This window comes from Natator depressus, chromosome 5 (genome assembly GCF_965152275.1).
Source record: "Natator depressus isolate rNatDep1 chromosome 5, rNatDep2.hap1, whole genome shotgun sequence".
Classification (NCBI taxonomy): Eukaryota; Metazoa; Chordata; order Testudines; family Cheloniidae; genus Natator; species Natator depressus.
In genome coordinates, this window is record NC_134238.1 from 42491969 (window position 1) to 42506688 (window position 14720).

The 14720-nt window shown below is 42.3% G+C and overlaps 1 long non-coding RNA gene across 1 annotated transcript in view; it reads left to right on the top strand.

Annotated features, from left to right (window-relative positions):
- The window catches only part of LOC141988130 (uncharacterized), an 84045-nt gene extending 72043 nt beyond the window's left edge, over positions 1-12002 (top strand). Inside the window, exon 4 of the long non-coding RNA XR_012639666.1 lies at positions 11806-12002. This is a non-coding gene — a long non-coding RNA (uncharacterized LOC141988130). The remainder of the gene's footprint in view (positions 1-11805) is intronic.
- The last annotated feature ends 2718 nt before the right edge of the window (positions 12003-14720 follow it).

Genomic DNA, 14720 nt, shown 5'->3' on the forward strand with positions numbered 1-14720 from the left:
GGAGGTGGACGGTTTACTGAGTCCCACTGCACCAAAGGGTTGAGTGAAATTCCAGTCTAGATTAGTTGTGGGCTATCCCTGAAGAAGAATGGAATTAGGAAGCTCCCAGCCTCTCTATGAATAGGTGACCCACCATGCCAGAGGAGAAGGCAGTCTGGTTACTGCTTCTTGAAAGAAGATTCACTGTTCTCACCTTTGCACATAGTGAGCACTCTGGGAATACACCAAGAGTCGGAGGCAGTGTGGCCAGAATGTACTATGCTCAGGTGACCCTGGGCTGGTGTAATTGCTGTTCCAGCGGCACAAGTTACTTTTGTTAGGGGCTGCCCTGGATTTCAGGGACAGCAAGTCACAAGCAAGGCATGTATGGCCCTCTTACTCCCCACCTGCACTGGGCAGAGTTTAGGCACCCAAGGGTGGGGAGGGGCGCTCTTGTCCTTTGTGTCAGAAGATGGGGTAGTAGAGCTAACTATTTACAATCCAGTCTTGAAGGAGTATTGTAAACTAGAACATTTCTCTGACAGGCAGAGATATGCTCTGTAGCTCACTGTCCTGTCATGGTCTTTTGGTTTGTATGACCTGGGTAAGTTCCAGAGTGCATTGCACTCCACCCAGCCCCACTGATTTCTGTGGACTTGCATAGGGGGGCAGTTCCGATTAGGATATTGGGTTATTAGATATATGATCATTCTTGAAGACAGCTAAAAAGACATTCTCCACATGGATTTTACATAGTGGTTTTTACTTCTCACCTAAGGTTAAGCTTGCTCAAACTGCAGATTTCATTTGGTTCTTGGTAAAAGAAAACAATGTCAATTTGTTTGATACTTTATGACACTTTTTTCTACTGGAAATGAACTGGTTTGTGGGGATGCATACATATAATCTCACTGTATGATTTTAAAAGGATTACTTTTCATCTATTATCTGGAATCATTATAGGCCATGCAACAGCTGGGTTGTCTCAGCTATGCAACATAAGAAGATTGCCATAGAAGACTAAGCTGAAGGGCTTGGTATGAATGTACAGCATACTTGTCTGGTTTTTGTAAGGAGGATTAGCATGTCTAATTGAGAAACATTACCTGTTGTTTAGTCTTGGGCTGCAGTCACCAAGTAATTCCAACATATGTTGGACTCCCCTCCAATATTCTCATCTAGAGAGAAGTGCCTAACATAGAATATTTGTGAATATACAACTGCAAGTGAGTTTCCTGTGTGCAGAAGTGAGGGATTTTCATAAAGGGATTTTAAAAAATGTATCCCAGACTTAAGCTAGATGCTGACTTGGCTCAACTTCGCTTGGTGCTGTTCTGCACCAATTTTGTTTCTGTTCATGATTTTTCTCACATTAACTGGTGCAGATCCACTAGCTGCACCACATTACACAAGCAGAGAATCTTACCCTGTAAATTTTCCATTAGAATAACCACAGCAATTATAGTGGTAAAACGCTATCAAATTTGTCACTGTGTTGTATATTTTGCAAACATTTTGTGATAATCTGAACTATTTGCAAGCACAATATTTGCTGTGTTAATCATTATAGTGCTTGTTTTATTATTAATGTTAATTCATACAGCTGCAAAAGTGTTCATGGTACTTTACAAATAAAAAAAATTACATCCCTGTTCTTAGGCACTTACAGTATAGGCTAGGTAAGACAGAACCTGAGACAGGGAAAGATGGTGAGTGAGCAAAGGCAATGGAAAGGAGAGTTATACAATATAAGATCATGAACTTATATGAACTTTGTTTCAAATGTTACACTTTGGTTTAGTTCATTTTTTTTAAAATATTATTTGTGATGTTGTCTCAGGGGAAGTGATGTTAATGACAGTCAAAATTGGTTAGAGGTGAGGTTAAAAAGGAAGGAACTGGAAGAAAGAAATGTTTGCATAGTAGATGAGCTTTGGTCTGTAGCTCATTTGTGAACAGCTCTTAATGAGCTGTAACCTTTAGTCCCTTACCCTATCGATTTCATTATTTGCAGTTATCACATTTTCCTGTGTGCCTTACCAACTTCAGACAGTGGGTATGTCTATAGTTGGAACAGGGGGTGTAATGCCCAGCTTGAGGAACCCAGGCGTACCCTGATCAAGCTAGTTCGTTAAGAATAGAGTACGACAGTGTGAGGGAGGGGCTAGCCACCCCAAGTAAGCTCCTAGGATTTCAAATGGGATTGTACTCAGGGCAGCTAGATCCTCCTGCCATTTGCACGATGCTGGCTACACTCTATTTTTAGCATGTTAGCTTGATCAGAGCTCGCACAGGTATGTTGCCTCAAGCTGGGAAACAACCCCCCAGCTCAAAGGTAGACATACCCAGTGTGTTAGGAGGACCTCTTGAGGAGAGACAGTCTTTTCCTCCATGCCTTTGACCAGACACTCCAGGTCAGGTACCTTTTTGCCTCCTACCACCTCTCACCAAAGGTCAGAAGTTTCGATCAAATTAACTCAAGGTCAAACAGTAGAAAAACATACCCAAGCTTTGCCTAGGGAGGACCAGCCACTGATCTTACAAAAGAGAAATCAGAAAATATGTGGCTCACCTAGTCATTCAGAGTCTACCAGTTTCTCCAGGCTGTTGAAGTCTTATCCTTTTTTCCCTGACATGTGTCTCAGAACTCCATTTCCCTTGGTGTTAGCAAACACTTCTGTACTCCCTTGCTCTGTAGACAGGTCAATTACACCCCCCCAGCTACTGTGATGTGAACCTTTATTACCATATTACTAGCAATGCATCTTGACTTTGATGGTGATGTTTGCACAGATGTGCCACCTTGGGGATTGAACTATTGTTTGTCCCTGTTCCTAGTACAATAGCCAATTGTATGTTGACAACACATTCTGCTCTGAACTGTAGTTATTTTTCCAATTTTCTCTCAAATCCTCTAACATTTCAAAAGCTTTGATCCTGTTGCAACTACAATGTCTTTTTCTTTGTGTACAGCTTAGTTGTAATAAAGTTTGTTGCATGTTAAAAAGACCTCTCTACAGGGAGTTTGTGTTTTCTCTTCTTGAGACAATGTTTGGATATGTTTAATTTCACCCCCCTTAACATCATCTTTGATTTTCCACCACCCCCTCATTTTTCTGAAGTCTCTTGCACAAGACCATCTTCAGTGCAAAAGTGCTATGAATCATCCTGAAAAAGCATTCCCTGTCATCTCTTAATCCCATATTCATATTTGGGAAACAAGCTCTTGGCATGTTGCCTGAACACTGCTATACTTAGAAAGCCTGTAGTAAATGCCTTAGACCAGCAGTTCTCAAACTGTGGGTCAGGACGCCAAAGTGGGTCGTGACCCTGTTTTAATGGGATCGCCAGAGCTAGCTTAGACTTGCTCGGGCCTGGGGCCAGAGCCCCACTGCCCGGTGCCGAATCTGAAGCCCAACGGCTTTAGCCCTGAGCGGCGGGCTCAGGTTACAGGCCCCCTGCCTGGGACTGAAGCCCTTGGGCTTCGGCTCTGCCCCTCCACCTGTCTGGGGCAGTGGGGCTCGGGCTTTGGCTTTGATCTCCCCACCCCACGGCAGCAGGACTTGGGAGAGCTCAGTGCCCCTTCCTGGGGTCATGTAATAATTTTTGTTGTCAGAAGGGGGTTGTGGTGTAATGGAATATGAGAAACCCTGCCTTAGACTAATGCTGACATCAGATATCCATGTACATAACTCCCACAGACATCAGTGGGAGTTCCGTGCATGTACTGTGTCTGAGGGCAACATCTGGGGCCTGAAATGGGGTTTCAAACGCAAATATCTTATTCTGTTCCATGAAGAGAATTTCAGGGGTAGGATAGTTGCCTTTACACCCATTTACTCTTCATTATGTATCATAGAATCATAGAATATCAGGGTTGGAAGGGACCTCAGGAGGTCATCTAGTCCAACACCCTGCTCAAAGCAGGACCAATCCCCAACTAAATCAACTAAATATACACTTGCTTTCTCTGATAAGCTCATCTCACTGCATTATTTAAAGCTATGAAAGGGTGTCTTTAGTCCCCAGAATAGCAGTGTTATGTGGTTAATGTAAAGATTTTAAAAATTAAGACATGTACTGAATTCAGGAGCATAGCCGCAGGGACTATGGGTACGGGTGGTGCTGCAGCACCCCCAGCTTTTACATGGGGCTCTGCTCCTGGCCCTGCACCCGGGGTCCCAGCTACCGGCCCCATGCTCCGCTCCTGGCTCCGCACCCAGGGATCCGCATCCACCCCTAGCTGTGGCCCCAGCCATGGCCCCCTTATACCTGTCCACGATGCCCCCCACCCAAAGCCATGGCCCTGCTCCCAGCCCCAGCTCAAGGGATTGGGGGGAGGGCAGAGACAGGGGTAAGGGGGGCATGAGGTAAAAAGTGTGAGGACCACTGCTTTATAATTTCACTAGTTTTCAGCACCCCCACTATAAAAAATGTTCCAGCACCACTGTTCAGGAGACAAGATGACTCTCTTTTAGCAGATCCCTGAGGCTCTTATTAGGGTATGTTTTGACCTTTACTACTTTAAATCCTTTATATCTCCCATAAAGAGCTGCTGCAACATGAGGTTAGAGTTATTCTGTCCCCTGACACCTCTGTTGCATAAGCACGGGAACTAAGGGTATGGGGGGTGCTGCATTTTTACGTGGGACTCTGCTCCAGGCCCTGCATGCAGGGTCCCAGCTGCCAGCCCCGCACTCGGGGTTCTGTTCCTGGCCCCACACCCAACACTGTGCACTGGGCCGCAGCTGCGGCCCCAGCCTCGACCCCCTTACACCAGTCTGCGTCCCCCCCCCTCCTGGAGCCACGGCCCTGCTCCTGGCCCCAGCTCTAGGGGGTGTGGGTGGGGGGCACAGGCAGGGGTAAGGAGCGGGGGGCGAGGTAAAAATTTTGGGGACCACTGCTTTACAGTTTTGCTGGCTTTCAGCATCCCCACTATAAAAACTGTTCCAGCGCCACTGCTCTGTTTTTTCAGTCAAGACCAGAGGAAATTTGCATTGTCCTTCACTGAGGTGACTTGGATCCCAATGAGCCTGTCTGGAATGCTTGCTCTAGACTAGAGCAAGATACATCCCTTTTAAAAGGATGCTGCTCAACAGGGCTGTGAATTCCCCTTTACTTTGCAATACTGCAACAATCCAGCCCTTGCCGGACCAGGAAGAGAGCAGCTGGCTATAGTACAGCGATGCAGCAGCAGACTTTTCTACAGTCCAAAGGCACCAATTATTAGTGATTTAATTTGATCTGAATAGGTTTAAGGTTCAAAACATCTGGCTCAGAGTCCACACCAAGTCTGCGGGCCTGATTCTCCATTGTCTTGCACCTGATGCCATTATTTGTACTTATATAAAATGGCCCTGATTCTGCAGTATGCTTGGGATCGCTTTGTGCTGCTTCCCAGCCTTACAGCTGATGAGTGCTCAAACCTGACACTTCTAAGGAATAAAATATTTGTATTTTAATCTTTTAATAAGGTTAGGGCTATTCTTTTTTAAAGATCAACTTAATATATAAGATAATAGAAATACTCTAAAAGAGTAGTTTTACACTGTGAGGCTTTTATCAGAAACAGAAATATTTTAAAGAAAGGCACATCCCACATGAATAACATATGGTCTAAAAATTGGTTTAAGATGTGACTTTACAAATGAAGTAGTTACTGCTTTATCATCAAGTTCATCATCCTGTTAAAACTTTAAATGTGTAACTATTTAGTAGGCTTTGCAAAGAGTGTGTGCCACTGTGCAATGAGCTGCATTGTACACTATGTGCCATTCATGCAATGCATGGAGAGAATTTTCCCACTGAATAGACAAGTATGTTAAGCCTTTTGTTCAGTGTCTTGGCAGCTTTGCTAACTAGATCTGTTCCCTTCCACCTCTCTCTTCACCACTGTAAATGGGTGATTATTTCTGGTCTGTTTCAGACAGTTTCTGATTTCTCTCTCTCTCTCTGTACACTGTGGTAATTTCTGACTGAATCTCTAGGGTGGTTTGCCCTGCTTTAACCCCAGAAAGTATTTGGCATTAGAGTCTAAGGGTATTCCCAGGAGTTTTTAAGGGGTACTCTATTTTCAGTGAGAACTTGTGTGCCAAGTCTTTGTGTGTAGGCGGTTCGTGATTCTAGATGTTTTCAGCTATTAAATCTGACACTGTCACATGGAGGAGGGGATTACATACAAAGAATAGCTACTTGGTTAAAAGCTGTAGTAGCATTCTAACAAATGCACTGCATCCTAACAAATCCTTGCACACTGTATGAGATATGAAGGACTAGGAGATTGAGTTTTATGGGCTCATTGTGCCTTACAGGCACAGGTCCATGCTGCTAGTGGTCCAGGGCTCTCCAAGGCACATGGGGATCACATCTGCGGCTGCTCCCCTTAAGAAGGGGCAGTGGGCACTCCCTTCTTTAGTCAATAAGCTCTGCAGGGTGGTATGGTGGGGGGCAAGATTATAGCTCCATCTACTCTCTTTACTTCCTTCCCCTTTTGGTGTGACTGGTGCTGCTAATGGAGCGTGAAAGGTCTGACAGTCCATTTGCACTTTTACTCATCCACTCCCTTGTGCATCTGTACACCGGCTAGACACAATCTCTCAGAATCTCTCCTGCCCGTGTAAGGAATTTTCAAGAGGGGTTCTGTTATCATAATTCTGACTCCAAAGCAGCTCTTGTCACTGTAGGCAATGCAAAGAATACCTTACTGCCAGGAAGAATCATTCTCATGTGATGCACAGGGATATTATGTTACACTGTTTCCCCCCCTTTTTTTCTTTCATTTTGACACTGAATGCCTGTTTTTCAGAAAGTTGAGGCACGAGGCCTATGTTGTTTGCATCCAATTACTGTCCACTTGTGTATTTATGCACCCAAATAGATCCAAATGCCCAATTTGCCAGCACAGTTTTGGTAGTTGCAAATGCAAATTAGACATGCAAATATGGGTAAATCTTAAGTCTGAATTTGATGAATGTCAGACTCTAAAAGGCCTTCATTTTGTGTATGTGCAAATATTCTGATTTGGGCTCTGGGGTTATGTAATCACAAGCCTACCACCTGATTTGTGTGCACAGTTGCATGTTCATCAATGCAGAGAGACTTTTGTGCACAGACAAAACTAAGGCTATTTAAAATTTGGCCATAAATGAGCAAATGAAAATGAGTACTCATGTAATTCTTCTGCCAGGTGTCAGTAGCAGTAGAATAGGTCAGGTTCAATGCTGGCTGGGGGGGGGTCCCTTTTAAAGTACATACAATGATTGCCTTATCCAAGCCCAGGTTTTAGGAACTTATACAGTAACAGCCTACACAACACAACACTATCATAATACTACACACAGTAACCACCTGCATTACACCACAACGCCCCAGTGCTATCACATCACTACATACCGTGACTGCCTGCATAACAGCATTACATAACAACACTCTCACATCATTGCATACAGTAGCAGCCTGTATAAACCCCCTAACACAATGCCTCCCATTACTATATTACACACAATAGCAGCCTGCACAACTCCATTACGTTACTCCACTACGTACAGTAGAAGCCTGCATAACACAACAGCGCCATCGCATCACATTGCAACTTACAGTAACTGCTTGCATAATGCCGTAACACACCACCACCACAATCAATACACAAATACATGTGTTGATGGGTCATATCCCAATCACCATCGCATGGAGATAAAAGCATGCATCACACCATTTAAAAAATAAAAAAGACCCTGTCAGATTGGTACTCACTGTAACAGCCTGCATAACATCAACAAACCAAATTCTAATACATTCTCAGTTTAAAATTGAGTTCTGAAGTCCGTTAACACATCTCTCAGGATTAAATTTGGAGGTTACATCTGATTTCACTGAAACAGTTCTCCAAAGCAGTGCAGGTGCAGTACGGTGTTTCAAGGCTTGCATGGTTTTATTTGGATCTAGTGATAAATACAGCTAAATAACAGGATTCCCTTCATCTAATGGATGTTATGGAATACCAAGTCCCATATCTTAATCGACTCTCAGTCCCAGCCCACTGGAAAAAGGCTAGTGTGGTACACAGAGTGTCTGCCTTTAGACAGTGAGACACAACTAAGCATCAGCTGGAGAATTCCTTAATTAGTATTAGTGACATGGTGAAACATCACCATAAAGTTGACAGCATTACAAATTGCATAACTATTACCTTTTTGCATTTCTTTGGTTTTATTACAAAATTATATTTCTTCCAGAATCTTCTCTCCATATTCTTCCTCCAGAATAAAATAAAATAAAACACTATTAAGCAATATACCAAACTACTTTACTATTCAAACCATGACAACAGAACTAGAGATAGACCAGAGCCAGGGAGTTTGGCTGCAGATTTGGATCAGAATCTGAACTTCCCCAGAGTTTGGGGGAGAAGGTTGTCAGATTTGTGCTTTGAGCCCATTACAGTGATAGGCCAAAGCTGGAAAGTTCAGATCTGCATCTGTAAATGGGCATTCCCAAAAATCCAGTGGAGGGTAAGGTGGTTGCAAGCACTGTTCAGTTTTAAAGCAGCTCTGTAAAGGAACAGGTAAGAAGTATAAATATTTACCTTTATAATGCAATCTTCTGGAGGAGAGCTGCGGGCATTTAAAGCTACTGAACTTTTAAATTTTTTTCCACAAGAATTTCAAAAGCAACTAGATGATTGTAGGTGTCTCAATTTTTGGGTGCCCAGGCTGAGACATTCTAAAAGGGCCTGATTTTCAAGAACTGCTGAATACTTGGTCTCGGAAAACCAGGCTCCTTTAAGGGATCTCCGTTTCGGTCCCCCCAAACTGGAGCACCCTGAATCACCTGTCATTTTTGAAAATCTTGGCCGAGGTGAAGAAAAAAACAACAACTTTGCGTTGGTTCTGTTTTTCTTGTTTATCTACTGGTCTGCTCCTGCTCCCACTGAAGTCAATGGCAGAGCTCCTACTGACTGCTTTGGCAACTGGAGGAAACCCCAAGTTTGCAAGAATTATTTGCAAAGAATCAGCGTAGTTTACAGAAGTACAGTGCTATTTCACATGTTTTGCTACCCCGGTCAATATTAGCCAGATAAAAGCTCTTGCCATTATTCTTTCAGCTGGCTGTACCATCGAGGTCCAGCTAAGCAGTTTATAATAATTTTTTCCCTTATCAGACATTATTTTTTCTCAGTCTTACCTGATCCCAGTAGTCCCTTCTTCCATGCTTGTGTTTTGAAAAACTGAAAAATTGCTTTGGTTTCTCCACAGCAAGACCATCTTTCCAGTATCTGTTTCACTACAGAGAACACCTCAGCATCATCAGCATCTATTTAAAGAAAACAGGTGTATTTACCTATACCAGCTCAGGTTTATATGCAGCAGTCCGGCCGTTAAGTAAAAATTAACTAGCAGTCTACAGACCTCAAAGGATATATTTTTAAATTCTTCTTTCTAAAAATATTATGGTGAATGGTCATATCATAATTACCATCGCATGGTGATATTTTATTTTTGCAAAAGTTTTGTCCATGTTCCTGTTCAATGCATGTTAACTTTATTCTGCTCTTGTAAGGAAGGCTGAAGTATTTGATATAGATTGTTCTGGGAAGTCAGAGTGGCAATTGGGAATATAGCTATTTTCTTATGTACTTATATGGCTGCCATTACTGTAGTATCTGTCGACCTCACAATCCTTAAAACACCCCTGTGAGTTATCCATAGCAAATATTGTGGGGTGGTCCCTGCATCACTGGGGCCATGGGAGTTTTTCCATTGATGTCAGTGAAAGTGCACAGTGTTGGGCCAAATTTCAAAGGACAACAAAAACACGGAAAGCGCGGGGGTAGGCAAAAGTAGAAAGCAAACAGATGAATTTATTCTGTCCTTTTGTGTCTTTTTCAATCAATCAGTACATCTGTAATAAATAGTACCCTATGTTTCCTTCCACTGAGTAAGAGAGACCAAAGCTGAGGAAATTGCATGTAAATGGTCAGGGTGATGGTGGGGGGAAAAAGGGACTGCAGTAGCCTCTCTTCTCCTAAGCATCCTCAGTATAAAACTCTGACAGCTGATACATTTTCTGATTTACATCGATTGGCTGTCAACTACGTGCATGGTCACTATTATTCCAGGAGTACTTGTGGCACCTTAGAGACTAACAATTTTATTTGAGCACAAGCTTCGTGACCTACAGCTCACTTCATCGGATGCATGTAGTAGACAATACAGTGGGGAGATTTTATATACACAGAGAACATGAAACAATGGGTGTTACCATGCACATTGTAATGAGAGTGATCAGGTAACGTGAGATATTACCAGCAGGAGGGGGGAGGACGGCGGCGGGGGGGGAACCTTTTGTAGTGATAATCAAGGTGGGCCATTTCCAGCAGTTGACAAGAACCTGAGAGGAATGGGGGGGGGGGGGGATAAACGTGGGGAAAGAGTTTTACTTTGTGTAATGACACATCCACTCCAAGTCTTTATTCAAGACTGTGTCCAGTTGGCAAATTAATTCCAATTCAGCAGTCTCTCGTTGGAGTCTGTTTCTGAAGTTTTTTTGTTGAAGAATTGCCACTTTTAGGTCTGTAATCGAGTGACCAAAGAGATTGAAGTGTTCTCCGACTGGTTTTTGAATGTTATAATTCTTGACGTCTGATTTGTGTCCATTTATTCTTTTTCTGTCTGTAAGCAAGGATGTAGTGCATCAATGTAATGCTTCCTCAGCTCTTGTCCCCTTATGCCCCTACTCTACTTTCACTACATTGATGACATCTTCATCCTCTGGACCCATGGAAAAGAAGCCCTTGAGGAATTCCACTATGATTTCAACAATTTCCATCCCACCATCAACCTCAGCCTGGACCAGTCCACAGAAGAGATCCACTTCCTGGACACTACGGTGCTAATAAGTGATGGTCACATAAACACCACCCTATACTGGAAACCTACTGACCACTATGCCTACCTACATGCCTCCAGCTTTCATCCAGACCACACCACACGATCCATCGTCTACAGCAAAGCTCTACGATACAACCGCATTTGCTCCAACCCCTCAGACAGAGACAAACACCTACAAGATCTCTATCAAGCATTCTTACAACTACAATACCCACCTGCTGAAGTGAAAAAATGGTTTGACAGAGCCAGAAGAGTACCCAGAAGTCTCCTACTACAGGACAGGCCCAACAAAGAAAATAACAGAACGCCACTAACCGTCACCTTAGCCCCCAACTAAAACCTCTCCAGCGCATCATCAAAGATTTACAACCTATCCTGAAAAATCACTCTCACAGATCTTGGGAGACAGACCAGTCCTCGCTTACAGACAGCCCCCCAACCTGAAGCAAATACTCACCAGCAACCACACACTACACAACAAAAACACCAACCCAGGAACCTATCCTCCCTCCTCCTGCTGGTAATAGCTCACCTTACCTGATCACTCTCGTTACAGTGTGTATGGTAACACCCATTGTTTCATGTTCTCTGTGTATATAAAATCTCCCCACTGTATTTTCTACTGCATGCATCCGATGAAATGAGCTGTAGCTCACGAAAGCTTATGCTCTAATAAATTTGTTAGTCTCTAAGGTGCCACAAGTACTCCTTTTCTTTTTGTGAATACAGACTAACCCGGCTGCTACTCTGAAACCTGTTATTATTCCAGGCTAACTCCTGCAGTCCTTACTCAGTATTTGACTCAGGCAAAACTTTTACTTCAGCCAATGGAAGCTGTGTCTCAGTAAGGACTGAGTAATAACTGCAGGACATATACCCATTGCTGTTGATTTGTCTCTGTCTTCATTTTTCTCCATAATTTTCACCCTCACTACAGCTCAGTTTGAATGCAGCATGTGAAGCTCAGAGGCCTTTTCCCTGGTATAACAGACACTAACTGCTTGGGTTTGAAGGCTGGTGTTATAAAGAGCGTGGTAAGGTTTACTGTTGAAGTCAAGCAATGATGCAGATTATTGTGACTGGTACCATATTGCATATTTCTCTTTGTCTTCCCCTCTCTTCCTTTCCCTAGCTTCCAAAATCCTTATATCACCTTTTCTTTCATGCAACCATAATTGAAATAGATGGGCACTGGGGCAGAAATACATTTTTCAGAAGCCATAAAAATAGTTTCCTTTCTTTTTATGAGCAGAACATAGATTTAAGTTCACTCTTCTCTCCAAAATAGACAACGAGGAGGAAGTACTCAATTTGGCAGTGCACTTGGGGTTAGAAACATTACTGCTTTCCAAACATGTCACCAGAGTCATTAATTAAGTGCTAGAACAGGCAACTTCAACCAAATGAAACCAGGGGAAATTACACTTCTCTTTGCTGACCTATATAAAGACCATGCGAGTTTAAATCATACTGAAAGCTTTACGGGGCCCTCTAGCCCAGTGCGCTCTGCAGTAAATATCAATGTACTGCAATGAGATTGTTGCTAACTGGGACCGAGTGGGTTTGGAGTGTGTTTGCTCCTTCTTGAAATTTTTATGCAAATGTTGAGTAGCAAATGAATTTAGCAGTAAGAATGTTCATGGGAACAAAGAATTTTAAGTAAGCATAGAGGTATATGTGCAGACAGCGAATCTGAGTGAATAAATGAGTGTAAATGTATGCAAAGCAGGTTGCACGGGCAACTATAGAAATACCAATACAGTATTTAATGATATGAGCAGCATGTCTTTCACTCTGAAATGAAATCTCAATATACAATTGACCTTCTCTCTCTCTCTCTCTCCTCATCTGAAACAGGTCAGTTTTTTTTTTTTTTTTATTTTCTTGAAGTCAGTGTAATGAGAGTAGCTGGATTTACAGCATTGGAAGCTGAAGTGCAAAGTTCCTCCTATTGTCCTGTCAATGTGATTCAGCCCTAATCTGGAAAATGCTCTCTAGGGAAGGGAGGATAATTTAGTCTATGTCTATTCAGCCAACCTCTCTGCTGCTATGTCCAACAAAAGTACCAATTCTGGAAATGTTTTTTTGTGAACTGCACAAGACATCTCCAGTAGGAACTGAAGTGAGGCCACCAAACTCATTTTTCGTAGGCCATTCTTCTGTCACAAATAGTAAATACATTCAGTTACTATAAATCAGGGCTGGATTCAAAGCAATGACCTAGAAGTGAGAGGTGTCATAGAATCATAGAATATCAGGGTTGGAAGGGACCTCAGGAGGTCATCTAATCCAAGCCCCTGCTCAAAGCAGGACCCAATCCCCAATTTTTGCCCCAGATCCCTAAATGGCCCCCGCAAGGATTGAGCTCACAACCCTGGGTTTAGCAGGCCAATGCTCAAACCACTGAGCTATCCCTCCCCCTAAATGTTTCATTCACCAAGATCTTGAGCTGTCTTTTCCCTCCAAGCTTTAGTGATGACAATTACTGCTTGTGATAATTCCATCTCTCCATCAAAGAACTGAGCTTCCCAACCTTGTATGTGATAAATAATCCAGGCTTTCAAATCTCATGAAAATACCCATAACACTTTGGAGACCTCCTCTTTTCCTTGGCAATGGCTTTTCAGTTCCGAAAGGTCTTTTTAAATGTAAAAAGTGTCTGTTAGTTTGTGAAAAATTTAAAAACCTCAGTCCAGTTCTAATCCTTCTCACGTACGGCATGTCTTTCATGTATATGGGACAGAGATGTGAAAATAATGGAGTTTGTGGTTCACTGCGAATTGCAAAAAATTGAAAAAAAAATAGTTGGGTTGAATGGAAACTTTTGTTCGACCCAAAATGAAATGTTTCTTTTTGATTTTGATCATTTTTTAATGTTACTAGATTTAAAAAAAATGTAATTAAAGGAAATTCCAAAATGAAACGTCATTTTCACCCCCCAAAAAAAAATCGAAATGTTTCAGTTAGAAAAAATGTCAAAAAGAAACATTTTGATTTTTTTCAGAATATTTCTCAGGTTGGTTTATTTATTTATTTATTTTGCTGAAACAATCTGGCAAAGTAACACAAATCCATAAAACATGTTGGTGTGGCTGAATCTTCATTTTTCACAAGTTTTGGCCAAAAAATTTTCACCCAGGTGTAATATGGGTCTTTTTTTTAGCTCATATGAATTAACTAATTATTGCCATTGTTTTAATATGATTCATTATTTGTATTGTAGTAGCTCTCAAAGGCCCCATCAGGATCAGAACCGCATTGTATGGGAAACTGTGCAAACAAATGAGCTAAAAAAGAAAAAAAAAACCACAAAAACATTCAGACATCACATGAATTATTTGATTTGCCTCTCCCATTAATATGCAGCATGTATACTGAAATGCCTACGCACAGTTCAGAGCATCGTGGCTGGATGAAGTAAGTGAAAGCCTTAGAATACATTTCCCAAATAGTCCTCCCCCTTTTGTGGACTCTGGGATTGTTTCGTTACACCAGTAAGTGAATGTGTGATTTTAAACTGATTCAGTTAAACCAGTGTGAAAGGCTGTGTCGACACACGCTGCTTGATTTAACCCAGGTTTATTTCAGTTTAGCTTTAGTCAATTAGGAACAGGTTTAAGATATATTGAAATAAGCCACTCTTAAATTTAAGACGTATACTGGCATACCTATGTCAGTCGGGGCAGTGAAAATTCCTCCACCCTCCCCCAGCGACAAAGCTACGTCAACAAAACCACCATTGCCAACAGAAGAGTTGTTGAGAGAAGAGGTGTTCCTACACTGACAGAAAAATTCCTTCTATTGGTGTATGCTGTGCTTACACTAGAGGGCTATGCCAGCATAAGCTGTCGT